The sequence below is a fragment of the Microcebus murinus genome, chromosome 3 (assembly GCF_040939455.1).
Source record: "Microcebus murinus isolate Inina chromosome 3, M.murinus_Inina_mat1.0, whole genome shotgun sequence".
NCBI lineage: Eukaryota > Metazoa > Chordata > Mammalia > Primates > Cheirogaleidae > Microcebus > Microcebus murinus.
This window is the reverse complement of record NC_134106.1, coordinates 5,579,987-5,593,762: the sequence shown is the minus strand read 5'-3', so window position 1 is coordinate 5,593,762 and position 13,776 is coordinate 5,579,987. Positions and strand designations below refer to the sequence as shown.

Below are 13,776 nucleotides of genomic sequence, written 5' to 3'. Positions count from 1 at the left end.
GGCCCAGATGAGATTAATCGTCCCCAAGCAGAGGTCAAGTGCGCCACTGACAGGCTGTGTCAAGAAAGCTGAGGGCTGGCTGGAGCTGGGAATGTTGGAATGAACATTCTAGCACCTGGGTGGCCCCTAAAGGAGTCGGGGTGGAGGGTGCAACTCTGCTCAGGTCCATTGACCAGGACCCAGGTTATAATCCCCAACAATCAGAGCTCAACAGTGGGCAAAGCAAGAAAAAACATCAGAATAGACTCGGAGAAGACAGACAGAGGTTCAACTTCAAACAAAGCAAATAATATTCTTTCTTTGAAATATTTTGATCAGTACAGTAGTTAGGAGGGAGGTAGATCATGCTTTTAGTCGTCACTCATTTTGTAGTTCGCCCCTTCTCTGTACTGACCAGTTTGCATGGCTCGGCAGTCCGGGGTGTTTCTCTCTTCTGAGTGGGATGCAGGGCTGTCAGTCTGTGCACAGGGACAGGAGGGCTGGTGTCACTCCTCCAGCTGTGTCCCTGGGCTCCAGACCATGCCAGGCTCTAGCACCAGGCTTGGCAGGAAGCGACTCACGACACAACACAGATGCACCACTATTAATATCTATCACTATTAATTGTTTAAATGCACGAGGTTATAAGTTATACAACTACGAGTATGCTTATTGTAAAACAAAAGTGAATAAAAAGTAAAAAATAAACAAAAGTAGAAACGAAAAGAAATACAAATTATCTATAAGTCCAACGACCCAGAGATACTGCCACTCATATTAGGAGGATCTTTTTATAGGAATGTATGTGTGTGTGTGTGTGTGTGTGTGTGCATTTTTTTTCTTTTTTAAAAAATAGCACACATTCAAAAAAGCAGATTTCAAGTCGTATTTAGATGTCTTCCAAGTCTCCTCTTATCATGTTACATTGTAACTCCTGAGTTTTAGAATAGTCTCACGTTCACGAAATAACTGGCATCTTGAGAAAAAACAAAGACTTGGCCTCTCAGGAACTCAAGTTAAACTTTTTGAGAAGAAGAGGCTTAAAGGCCCATGGAGCCAGGAAAAAGCCAAATAAGATGCTGGATTCAGGGAAAGAATGTTCTCCTTAAATCAAGTGTCTTTTCCTGCTAAGAATGCTCTTCCTTCCCTACCTATCTGGGTTTTCCCTTTCCCTCTAGGCTTAGCTTAAATTCTGTCATATTCTGAGAAAATGTAGCAGGCAAGTCACGTCCAGATTGAGTTCTGTGTCCTTTGGACCCAGCCCAGCAGAGAGCTCACAGCTAGTGTTAAGAGCGACTGGCCGGGGAAAGAACCGAGGGTCAGAACCGAGGGTCAGGGAATCAGCCTTTATTCCGCTGGCGGGCTCAGAGGGGCAGGCCACCAAATTCTGGAGTTCTCCTCCAGTTTTATGCACTTCTTGGGGTTACACACAGCCAATCAACTATGAGTGTGAGGAGCTATCCAATCAGCAGTGGGATTCAAAAAGCATCCAATCAGCAACGAGCTTTACATCCAATCAGCAACAAGCTTTACATATCCAATCAGCAGTGGGATTCAAAAAGTATCCAATCAGCAGTGAGTTCAGCCATGGGGCTGGGGTGGGGGTTTTTCCCTATCAGTATTAGGAGGTGGGGTTTTTGGGGAGCAGTGATTAGGTTGTGAGGGTGGAGCCCCCATGAATGGGATTAGTGCCCTTATATAAAATAAGCCTAAGGGAGCTTGTTTGCTTAGGAGCTTGTTCCCCAGCACATGAGGACACAGAGGGAAGGTGCCATCTCTAAGCCAGTAAATCCACCCTCACCACACTGAGTTTGCCAATGCCTCAGTCTCAGCTTCCTCAGCCCACAGCTCTGTGAAAAATAAGTTTCTGCTGTGCTTAAGCCACCCAGTTCACGGGTTTTGTTATAGCTGTGTGAGACAATCCTAAATGATGTATCTGTGGAAAATACTTCATAAATAAGAAAACTAAAATTACTTAATTACACCAGGAAATGGCTAATTTTTTTGTGGCTTCTCTTTACTTGACAAATAAATAAATTCATGTATTCCTATACATTATTTTCATTTTGGGTACCTCTTGTATTATTGTTTTTCAATGGAGTCCTTGTACCAGTTCTTACCTTCTCCTGTCTCATGCCCTTGTACCAACATCATTGCGAATTCTTCCAGGAGAAGGTCCATGCCTGATTCTTATTTGCATCTCCCGGAATGGATTGAAAAGAAATAACAGCCACCATTGTCAGTGTCCAAGTTCAGGTGTTTGAGAGTTATGATTTAATTTAAAATATTTATTGTATAAATAAATATATTGTATAAAAAATATTTATGGTATAAATATTTGGCCATTGAATTTCTGCCTTGCTGTCATCCTAGAAGTTTCTTCCTTTCCTGATATTCCCACCTCCCTTGTGTAGGTCACAACGTCAGGCTATGTGGAGGGGACAAATGTGGGCAGGCTCCTCCTGTCTCTCTCAGTGTGGCAGAAGACATCACTGAGCGTGTCTACCCAGTGCCCTTGATGCCCGTAGGTTTGGTGGGCAGGCTGGCTACATAATTTGCACAGCTCAATATAAATAAGAACATGGGCTCTTTGTTCAAAAAGCAGAAAGAAAGGACTTTAAAGATACTGAAATCTGAAGCTTCTTTCTTTCTTCCAGTGTCTCTATTTTAAATTGTTGTGGTGTTTTTATTTGTTCTTTTTCCAGTTTTCTATTGAGCTGTTTGTCCTTTTTGAGTATTTCAGGATGTCTTTATAGTTTAAGAAAATTGATACTTTGTCTAATTTTCCAAGTGTGTCTTTTATCTTTTTATTAATACTTTGGGATGGTTTTGTCGTTATAAATATTTTATTTTTATATGGCCTACATTATCCATTCTTTCTTTATAGCATCTGTTTCTGCCCATACTTGAAAAGGTCTTTCTCATTATTTTTAATAGATATTTGATATCATCAGATTTGCATCTTGAAAAGATTATTCTGGTTACGGTTCAAAAGTTAGATGAAGGGGGAAAAAGACTGAAATTGTGGATAGCAAATTAGAAGGCGATTGCAGACATCCATGCAAGTTATATGATAAATGATATGATACCATAAGCCAAGCTTATGGCGATAGCAGTGAAAGTGGAAAAAATGGATGGATGCAAGATACATTTTGGATGCAAAATAGACAGGAAATACATTGGATATGGGAGAGAAGACAGCTTTTTGTTTAAGCAAATGGATAGAAGAAGTCATTTACTGAGCTAATGTTATTATTATTATTATTTTTCGAGAGGGGCCATCAGGAATGTGGTCTGATTATACATTAGCTGTAGGTGATTTTGAGACTTCTTAAGCTGTAGGTGGTTTTGAGACTTCCTAAGCTGTAGGTGGTTTTGAGACTGAGTACACACCTGAGGCTGGCTCCCAGAAGAGGGGTTCTGGTTGAAGATGAAAACTGAGGAGTCATGAACTAGTCTGATGGTGTTTGAAGACAGGGCACAGACGAGATTTCTAATGAAGACAACACAGAGTGAAAGGAGATGGGAGTCGGGAAGGGCCTTGAAGAGCTCCACCATTTCATGGCTGGGAGTGAGAGAGTGATTCTCCCGAAAGCACCCTGTGGTCACCAGCCCTCTAGGCCACCAACCAATGGGGTAAGAGATGGGATTAATCTCCAGCAGGAAGGCACTGCTTGCCTCGTCTGGCTGGGTGGGGTACAGACGGGGATCTGGGAGGGCCGAGGTGGAGAAGCTATTGTCTACCAGGGAACTCTGGGACACCCCATATTGTGCCTTGTAAATTTTCTTTTTGCCTTTTTTTTTTTTTTTTTTACCATTTCCACATTATGAGAGGAGATTCAAGAAACAGATTTCTTTCACTATTCCCCAACATTGACACCAAGTGTTTTCTCTCCACATTCACTTGTTAGTGATGCAGAAAGATTTCTTCAGGAGAAATATGCTTTGTTCTTTCCAGGCAAGATAGCAGAATAAATTAAAGAAACAGCATTTGTACCTCCAAACTGGGATATGAGAAACATGGGCAAAAGGGTTTTTCAGCATTTCTGCCTACATGCCTGTTATGGTCTCCTTGTTATTAGTGTGGTGTCATGCAAAGAGCCTGGGTTTTAAAATATATATAGACCTTGGTTCAAACTGCAGCACTCTGTCTTACTATAGCTGTGACTCTAGACAAATGACTTAAATGTTTTAAACTTCAGTTTTATCATCTACAAGGTGAGATAACTGTATTATTCCCCAGAATTGAATGGAATGAGAACATGGAAAAGGGCTGAGCAGAGGGTCTGTCTCATAGGTAGGTGGTCTCTCTCTCTTCTCATCCATCTACACTCCAGATCTTGAGCAAGCTTGTTCAGTCTCCTGCAAGTATGTTTCTTCTCTCCTCTTCTCACAAAACCACTGAAATTCTCAAAATTTCACTCTAAGCAACAAATGGTTTCTCAGGTGAAAAATTAAGTTTGTGTTTGAGTTAACTTTGTTACTGATTTCTGGATAGGTTGTAGTTGGCAAGTGAAATATTCAGAGAGATAAAAGAGACTGGGATCCGTGGTCTTAAATATCCATACATTCAGAGTGAGAAGAGCATCGATGGAAAGTGTGGTGGCAAGGGGATGTGATAATTAGGGAAAAATGTAGCCTAATCTTAAGCCTGGAGTCTGGATATAGAGCATGCCATGGCATTGCAGTCAACTCATTACTCTTCTGATAACATTAGACAATTTCTATTTGGCGTCACCTAAGCCATTCCACAGAGGGAGCTTGGGACATTTCTCTCCAAAGTCTCCCATCCAAGACCTAACAAGGCCCAATCCTGCTTAGCTTCCAAGATCAGACAACATTGGGTGCATTCAGGGTGGTATGGCCATAGATTCAAAGTCTAATTCATGTACATCCCATCTTGAAGCACTTGGGCATGAGATTACATTTGATGCGAACATTTGAAGTTTAACATTGTAAGAGAGAAGAACATGCCTGTGTCCATGGTATTTTCCTGGTGTAGGGCCAGTTCCTTTGCACTGTGCCCCAATCTCCGGCTCTTACTTGCTGATGTGGTGGGTTGTGCCGGACATTTGCCTTCTCTGGCCCTGAGATTCCTCACCTTTGAAATGACAAAAGGACATGGCCTCTGATCTCTAGGATCCCTGCCTGTCTGACAAGCTATGGCACTGAAGGCCTGGAGGTGTTTGCAACTTCACCTGGGCTGGTAGTGGTGTCACAGTCCCAGGAAGGACTCTATCTCTCCTATTAGCCAATTTTACATTTTTATTATTTGCATCTCATTGTGCAGCAAGGCATGTATCATTGGTTAATTAATGCTGCCAGCGAGGTACTCTGCTAAATGATTGTTTAGCCTAGAGTGGAATAAAATGCTACAATGACTAGTACAGTATCATTATGTAACAGAAAATTAAAAATCTGATAATTTGATTGGAAGTCTCAGGTGAGTTTTTTGTATAAAAATGTTAACCTCAAGTAGCTATAAGCAGGTAAATGTTTTATTCATCCCACTGATACAAAATAAGTGCTTATGATATAAATTATGTATAATTAATACTCCTGGGATAAAAAAATGTATGCTAATAGGTTGTCAGTTAATTAAGAAAGGAATATGAGGTAAACAAAGGTGATTATAATTTATCTTGGGACCATAAACAGAAATCGTGCCTTAAATAATCTCTTTAAAAAATACATTATACAGCAAATCCTTCATTTCCATCCAGAGCAGCCGCCTAATGGTGTGTAGCAACTGTTCAGTGGAGATGTGAAAGGAGGAAACAGCTTGTGCCAGCAGACCAGTCTGTGGACCTACCAACAGCCGGGGCTCGCCGGAGATGCTCTTTTACGAGCAGTCCTGGTCTCTTTAGGAACATTTTCTGAAATATGTTTTTTTTTTAGAAGCCAGAGGCTATATTAAAATAGAGAAAATAAAGACACCGACTAATGAAAACTTGAAAAAGTATATGCATACTAAATGGCAGCCTTGGGCTTGCTGGCTAATTTCATCCTCTTCGAAACTGGCTGGCAGGTGCATGGCGCTTGCCCCTCTATGTGGCTGGGTACAGTCACAGCGGTGACTCATATGGACCAGGGGAAGGCACCAGCTGAGAATTCCTGAGCTCTCTTGGTTACGCATTCACTCAACAAACATTTCTCGTCCCCCTACTCTGCTCAGCAGGGAGGACAGAAACATATCCTGGGTGTTGCCATGTCATCTCTTCTCTCCTCTCAAATGGTAGTCTTCACTCACCTGAGGGGACTGAATACTTAGATGACAATATCCACCCAGTAGCTGAAGATAGAAACTTCAGCTGGTAGAAAAAATAAAGGCTTAGGTTAGCTCAGTGGTGTGAGCAGGGCATGAAAGGAAGTAGCCAGGGAAAAAGAACATTCCAGCACAGGAAGCAGCAGAGCCCAGCAGAGAAAGGATCCCCGGCCGGCAGGTCAGAAGAGCACCGGGACACAGAGGTGCCACAGAGCCCAAGCATCGGGGAGCCCCCAGAAAGACAGAGTCATCCACCAGGTCGTTGCAGATTAGGGAGTCGGCCGGTGGGGAGGAAATTTCTCCAGTTGGGGCTGGGAAGTGGTGCGGGCTCAGCAGAAGTCCCTGCAGCACAGTCTAGAAGGGGATCCAGACCTGGGGAAGGTCACGGCTACCTCCAGAGGGGAGAGGCTGTGGATGGTGAAGAGATTTAGGAGGTTTAGAGGCTAATTCAGGTTCAAGAGTGATGCGTGAAAGAGCGACACACGTTTTGGGACTGAGGAGACGTGCCTTTTTGTAAACTGCTCTCTGGAGCCATGAAGGAAGATGGGAGGGCTGAGAGCGAGGGGCTGTCCTGGAGGAACCCAAGGCCATCCTCTGCCCCTGAGGCAGAAGAGAGGTGAGGATGATGAGGGTGTGTGCAGGTATGTGGGTGGTGGGGCTGGGGCTGGGCCAGATCACATGGGGAGGTGCAGGGTGAAGGAGTTCAAGCAAGACACTAGGATGGTGGTGAATGTGCAGAATTGTCCTTGAGAGGATCAGGAGGGGAAGTTGACCAGGGACGAGAAAAAGCCTAATTGCCTCCCTGAAGGTGTGGCTTCCATCTGTTTGAGCTCTTCCCAGCCCCCGCGGACTCTCTCTTCCTGCGTGTGATGCAGAGCTCGGGGTTCGTGTGCCACTTGTTCCTTGAGGTGAGGGTTAGATGCTCAGTTTGCCCAACCCTCTCCTACCGCTGGACAAGATAAGTATTAAAAAGTATCCAGCAATTCCACTACTGGGCATCTACCCTAAAGAACAAAGGTCACTTTATGAAAAAGACACCTGCACTCGAATGTTTATAGGAGCACAATTCACAATTGCAAAGCTGTGGAAACAACCCAAGTGCCCATCAATTCATGAGTGGATTAATAAAATGTGGTATGTGTATACCATGGAGTACTACTCAGCTTTAAGAAACAACAGTGATACAGCACCTCTTGCATATTCCTGGATACAGCTGGAGCCCATTCTACTAAGTGAAGTATCTCAAGAATGGAAAAACCAGCACCACATGTACTCACCAGCATATTGGTATTAACGGATCAACACCTAAGTGGACATATAGAAGTAACATTTATTGGGTGTCAGGAGGATGGGAGGAGGGAGGAGGGGATGGGTATATAGAACCACACGTCCACCTGTGCATCTGCCTGTCTCTGCTGCGGGAAGACAGGCTTCTGCCTCTCATCGTCAGCACACGGGGAAGGGGTTCTGGGAAGTGTAGGTCTAGGATTCACCTCTGGTTTACAGAATAGACTAGAGAAGCAGGTGGTGATAATGCCACATCGAACACATAGCTCAGCATAATCACTTAACATCTTTGTGCCTCCGATGGGGAAATTAATTTTGAAGTTGGGAAAGATCATCCAAGGACTGGCGAGTGCTAACATTTCTTACAGCATTAGGTATTCGAAAGCCTCTATGGATAAGCTTTACTCATTCATTTATTCAGATGTTAAATTAGGACTATAAAAACATAAGATGTATACTCAGATATCGTTATATATAAGAACATAAAAAAGAAAAGAAGGGAAGCCACTTTTGTCAGAGGCACTTCAAAAGCAGGTGCGTGCAGACAGATGACGCAGTAAGGACAGCAGCGACAGCTCTAAGTACCCGGAGGGCAGCGGGTTATAGGCAAACAAGCAGCTAGAGCGCGGGCGGCACTCCTGCAGCGGGGGCCCCACCTAGAGGGTCGGAGCAGGAATTGGAAGCCCCAAGGAAAGAACAGCAGGTGTATCCGGGGATGCCACTGTAGTACCTGGGAAAATGTAAACTCAGGCTTCGTTTTCTTTTATCTCGAGTTTCTTGAGGAAAACCACAGGTGCCTTCAAGGAAACAGATGGAAGTTGTAATCTGTGTAGTGTAACCAAAGCATTAGGCAGTGCCTGCGTGGCGCCGGGCAGGTTTCCTCCTCTTTGCGCTGTGGTCTCTCTCAGTAAAATCCCCAGGATTCTTCGTCCCCTTGCAGTCCGGCTCTCTGGGGTCGGGTTTTGGGTTTGCTTCTCCTCTGCTCCTCACTTGCAGCTGCGAAGATGCGGGTACCTTGGGTTTACCAGGTGGAGTCCAGTGGCGTCTAGATCGGCTTTATCGTCTTCATAGGTTTCTCTCCAGAATCTTTGGGCCATGGGGTGAGGTGGTGGCAGGAAGGGGGAGAATGAGCTCGGTGGGTGCCAGCCAGCCACAGCGCAGTTCAGTGGTTCCACGTGGACTGGGGAGTGTTGAATCACGAGGAGGCTGGCAAGAGGGCCGGCTCCTCATGAGGTCTGGCTAATATTAGGAATTATTGCCTCAAACGCTGCAGGTGTGGATCAATCTCTTTCAGTCCCAGTAAATGGGGCTGCGACTGCCTTTGAGACAGCCTCAAAGCTGCGCGGCGCTCATGCCCCCAGGGCAGACAATGATGCGGGGGAGTTGCTGATTTTAGGATAGAAAATTACAATGCTTATATAGTAAACAGCACCTGGAAGTTTACTAATGATTTTTACAATTAACAGCAGCAGTGTGGTCTGATTATTCATGTGTGCTTTCTATGAAAGAAAAGAAAGGAAACAGATGTTGAAAAAAAGTCACATGGCGTAGATTTTTATGGCGGGGGGACATGGTGGTGAAAGAAGGAAAGACTGGTAGGAGTGGAAGGAAGGATATAGTGTGAGGTAGAGATTGCTGACTGTTGTTTTCTTGGGGCTGCAATATGCAAATCGCCCTCTTCCAACTCTCGAAATGAACGTTTGGACAAGTGTGATCTCATAGTGACCCTACAGTAGGCATAAGTCCCCACATATTTTGCACTGGCTGGGCGATTTCACAGGTGCATTAAGTATTCCATAGAAACATATATGATTGGGCATTTTTCTACTTCCGTACCCAATACTGGGTTGCTCTGATGGCCATGCAGGATGCTAGCTGAAGTCTTCCAAATCCCACAGGTGGGCTCATGGCTGATTTCAGAGGACTCCTGTTTGTCAGCCATGAAACCATCTGTATTACATTTTAAAGCTTGATTACGGATTCCATTATTCTTCACCCATTATTGATCAGTTTCCTTTTTAATCCCTTGCTCAGTGTGTGGTAAATTCTACTTCCTTTGTCTATTATTGAATCCACTTATTTTTTTATATTTAAAACATGATGCGGTATTATTAAATAATTTCCCCCAAATTAAATGTTCTCTTATCTCGACAAACACATGCAACAGATAATTTCATTTTTTTGTTGCATTTTATCCTAGACCTAGTCTTTGTCTATATAAAGAATTATTTTATACAGTTTAAATCATAGAGAAAATGTTATTTTATATTTTGCCTTTCCTTTAAAACTTAAAAACACACGGAAATCCTTTCCTATATCCATGTAGTCTTCAACTATGCCAAATTTGTTTTTAGTAGTTGAAAAATTTTATATTTTTTCATGTATAATAATTAGGCAATTATTGGTGGGGAATTTTGTGTTATTTTAGGTTACACTGTAGTAAATGCATTTGGATAGAGCTTTGCTTCAGTTTTTCCTTAGGGAAGATTCCAAGTAGTGGCATCGCCTGGTCACAGGAACAGAGCCACCGTGAAGAGGGCTCTGGTTTCTTGTTACTCTGTTGGACTGGAAGGCGTCCTCAGGGGCTGTGTGTGTCAAATTCAGCCCAGCCTCATTAGGATTGGAGCGGGTGTTTCTGTGCAGGGGTGTGTGGGCACACATGCACGCATGTAGATTTTTCTGTCCGTAGCCTAGTATCACAAGAGGGGCTTTAAAACTATATTTCCTTGCTTAGTGGCAAGAAAAAAGTTTCCCTTTTTTAATTGGTTAAGTTTTCTCCCACATGTCAAGGGACCTTTCGTATTGCCCCATTTATCCACCACTGGAATCTTAACATTTTATTTGAAAATTTCATTAGATAGGAAGCTGTATGAGGGCAGAGATTTACATGTACTTATATATTTTTCTTTCATTTGTTTTCCCCTTGGGCTTGACACCCCTGATATTTGGCACATAGAAGGTACTGTGAAAGTACGTGGTGACTGAGTAGAATGCACGTACAGGGGATATTTATCAGTTCCTAAATATTTGGGACTGAAATGGTTCATTTTGAAAACAAACTCTGCTTTGAGCTTGGAACTTGCCCAATTACCAATTTTCAAACACTAACTTTGATTGTTTTCTCATTGTGACCAAATTAGATTTCATTATCTTTTGATAATTACTTTCATTGGGTATACTAATATATACTTTCACAACTGGTAACATTTTTTATCTTTGATCTTTGCTTCTCTAAGATTTTGCTGATATAACTAGGAGTCTAAGTTATACTCTTAGTTTATAACTAAGAGTCTTCAGCTGTTGGCTGGACCTGCCCCTCTGTATGTCAATCTCTTCCCTCCCTCCTCCCTCCTCCCTTCCTCCTCCCTCCTCTCTCCTTCCCTCCCTCCCTCCCTCCCTTGCATTCCCTCCTTCCTTCTCTCCTCCTCTTTCTCTTCCTCTTCCTCTTCATCCTTCTTCTTTCTCTGTCTTTCTCTTTCTTCTCTCCTTCCTTCTTCAGTGTTTCTGCTCCCCAGGACCTCAGTAGGCAATATTGGTTGCATTTGAGATTTCTAATTGACAAACCCATATGGTTTCATTTCCATTTAGATCTTAGCTCAACTTGGATTAGGAATGAAACTCTATGCTCTGTGTAGAAGGGACGACAAATAGTTCTGTATTTGTGACTGTTTCGTTTGTGGTGGAGCTCTTCTGTCCCCAGTGGACCATTTGGTTCCTCATGTCACCATAGCATTTGGAGTACCCGCTAGCCATGCTTCTGCCACATTTGTGGGTACACATTGAAGAGAAGAGCACGTGTGAGAGGTAGGGCTGTGCAGATCCTGTCTACTACACACATTGTTAGCACAAGGGCCAAATAGCATGGGGACCATGGCTAATTCCTGTCATTTACTTTTAACTCTTCCACATTAGGCCAGGTTTCACCTACATGCCATATTTCAGACATATAAATAAATAAAGTTTAACAGAGATTTTGTAGATAAAAAGAGAAAATAATATTTGTACATCTTTAGTAATGGGTGGTCAGTGCATTTTAATACTTTGGGCCAGTTAAACATCACCTTGGAGCCTCGGTCCCTCATCCATAGATCGTTGATGATATGAAGTGCCTCACAAAATTGTGGGGTTGTCATATGTGAAAATGTGTACGAAGCACTTGGCACAGTGCTGAGCACATGCAAATCTCAGTAAGTATTAGTTAGGATTAATAGACAGATGAAGTGTGTAGATCTTCCGCATTATAAAGTTAGTAGAATTCTTAATCCAATAGCCCCTGGGGGTCTACATATAGGGTCGACCAAGCTACAATTTACCTACTGAATTTGCTAGGTGATTGTCTTATATACACGGGAAAAGCCTTCGTCTTTGGTCATTCAAAGGAGTTAATATCTGAATATTCATGGGCACATAATTTTATCCCTCCCCAAACGTCAAAGTTTGTACAAATGTAAAGATGAGAATTAGGAATTGGCTGCCAGTCTTTTTGGACTTGTCTACTCACTTGAGATACAATCAGAAGAGTCTGGGGGCATTTCCTAATTGGCCTGCGATTCCTTTCTCATTTTGACTGCCTCTCAACCCCATAGGTTATAAATGTAAGCACCTCCTGTAGAGAAATGTGCTGGCTTCTTTTGGCAGGCTTCCGAAGTCAGCGTTCACGTCTGACTCATCCATATATGCTAAATTTCATGGGGTTTATGATATTATCAGAAACTCAGGAACAGCATGAGCAAACAAAGAGACAGGAGTAATATCGGGATAGGACATTTTCTGTTTGGTTTCAATCGACCTACTAAACCCTGTTCCAGTCTTATCAGCCAATGGACAGTGTTTTCTTCAGAGCTGACAAAGAAAATATTTCTCCCTAATTGCTCAGGTTGGGGAGATAACAGAGAGACAGGGATATGGGGATTGGCTGAGTGACTACATGTGCACATCAAACATACCCTAAATGCAGCTATTTCCAAGTATTAATATCAAAACCCCTCAGATAAAATCTCACTGCTGTCTGTAAATGGTTACTCTATGGAGCAAGTTTTCTCCTTCAGCAGGGCCCACTTGGATGTGAGCAGTGTGTGGTCTAAGCACGTAAGATTCCAAATCCCACCAACAATGAACCACAGCAAGAAGAGGGGCCCCACAGTGACAGAGTGGCTGCCAACTCACCCGTCCATCCAAACTGTCCTCATACTACTTTTTTTCCAGGAATCTCCACTCCAGGCCCAGCTATCTGGCCTTCACCAACTTCATCTGGCATCCTGAACTCTTCTATCCTGAGAAATTTAAATACAGCACTAGGAGATTCTAGAAAAGACAGTGAATGGCATGGGTCTCCGAGAGGCCGTGGGTGATACATGGAGGCTGAGGTACACAGAACTAACTCCATGAAGCCTGAAGAACCCCTGCGGGGGGTGGGGGGGGAGAAGGTGGCTGAGCCCAGGACTGCAGCGGGAGGTCCTAGGGGGAGGGGAGAGCCCGAGGCAGAAGGGAACCCCCACCCACAGAGGGGGGAGGGGCTGACCGGCTGCTGTGCTGTTTAGCTTTTACCTCGTGCTTCTGTGGAAGGGTGTCTGTCAGCCCCACAGCATCAGCAGAGCAGGAAGAAAACTTTGATCTCTCCCCTCCCAGCCAGGGGCAGAGGGTGACGATGACTCCTCGCAGCACCAGAGCCCAGTGGAGAGTGCACACTAAAACTAAAACCGCAGCTGGCAGTCCTCCGGAAATAAAAGATGACCTCACAGGAAAGCTGCCTAACCAAAGCGCTGAGAGAACAGCTCAGAACAATCAACGGTGGAAGAGGCAAAGCTAATAGGACAGTAAAGAGTAAGAATGTAAACACACACATACTTACACATACACACACGCATATACACACACACACTCACATACATACACATAAATACATGCACATATACACACATACACACATGCACACACACATACATACACAAATACCTTCAGAAAGAAAAAGATACTGAAAGCAGGAGCAAGCATACATGAAGAAGATTTTGGCCGTGGAAAATGAAATTAGTGAAATAAAGAGCTCAATGATGCCTTTTTACAGACGAGTAGATACAGTTGAGGATAAATTAGTAAGTTGAATGTTGGGTTCAAATAACTACTTCCAGAATGTATAGAAAAGCAATAAATTAATAGCATGATGGGGAAAAGAGTTAAAAGATATGGAAGATAAATTGGTAACATTAATTTAATAAAAGTCCCAAAGGCAAGAGATGGATGGAAGC

At 43.4% G+C, this 13,776-nt stretch overlaps 1 long non-coding RNA gene across 1 annotated transcript; it reads right to left on the bottom strand.

Moving 5' to 3' along the window:
• Positions 1 to 321: 321 nt before the first annotated feature.
• LOC142869943 (uncharacterized) lies at positions 322 to 13,197 on the bottom strand. Its single transcript, XR_012918463.1, has 3 exons — positions 13,079 to 13,197; positions 12,698 to 12,804; positions 322 to 458 (listed from the first exon to the last, which is right to left on the bottom strand). It is a non-coding gene; the product is annotated as an uncharacterized LOC142869943 (long non-coding RNA).
• Between the last annotated feature and the right edge of the window lie 579 nt (positions 13,198 to 13,776).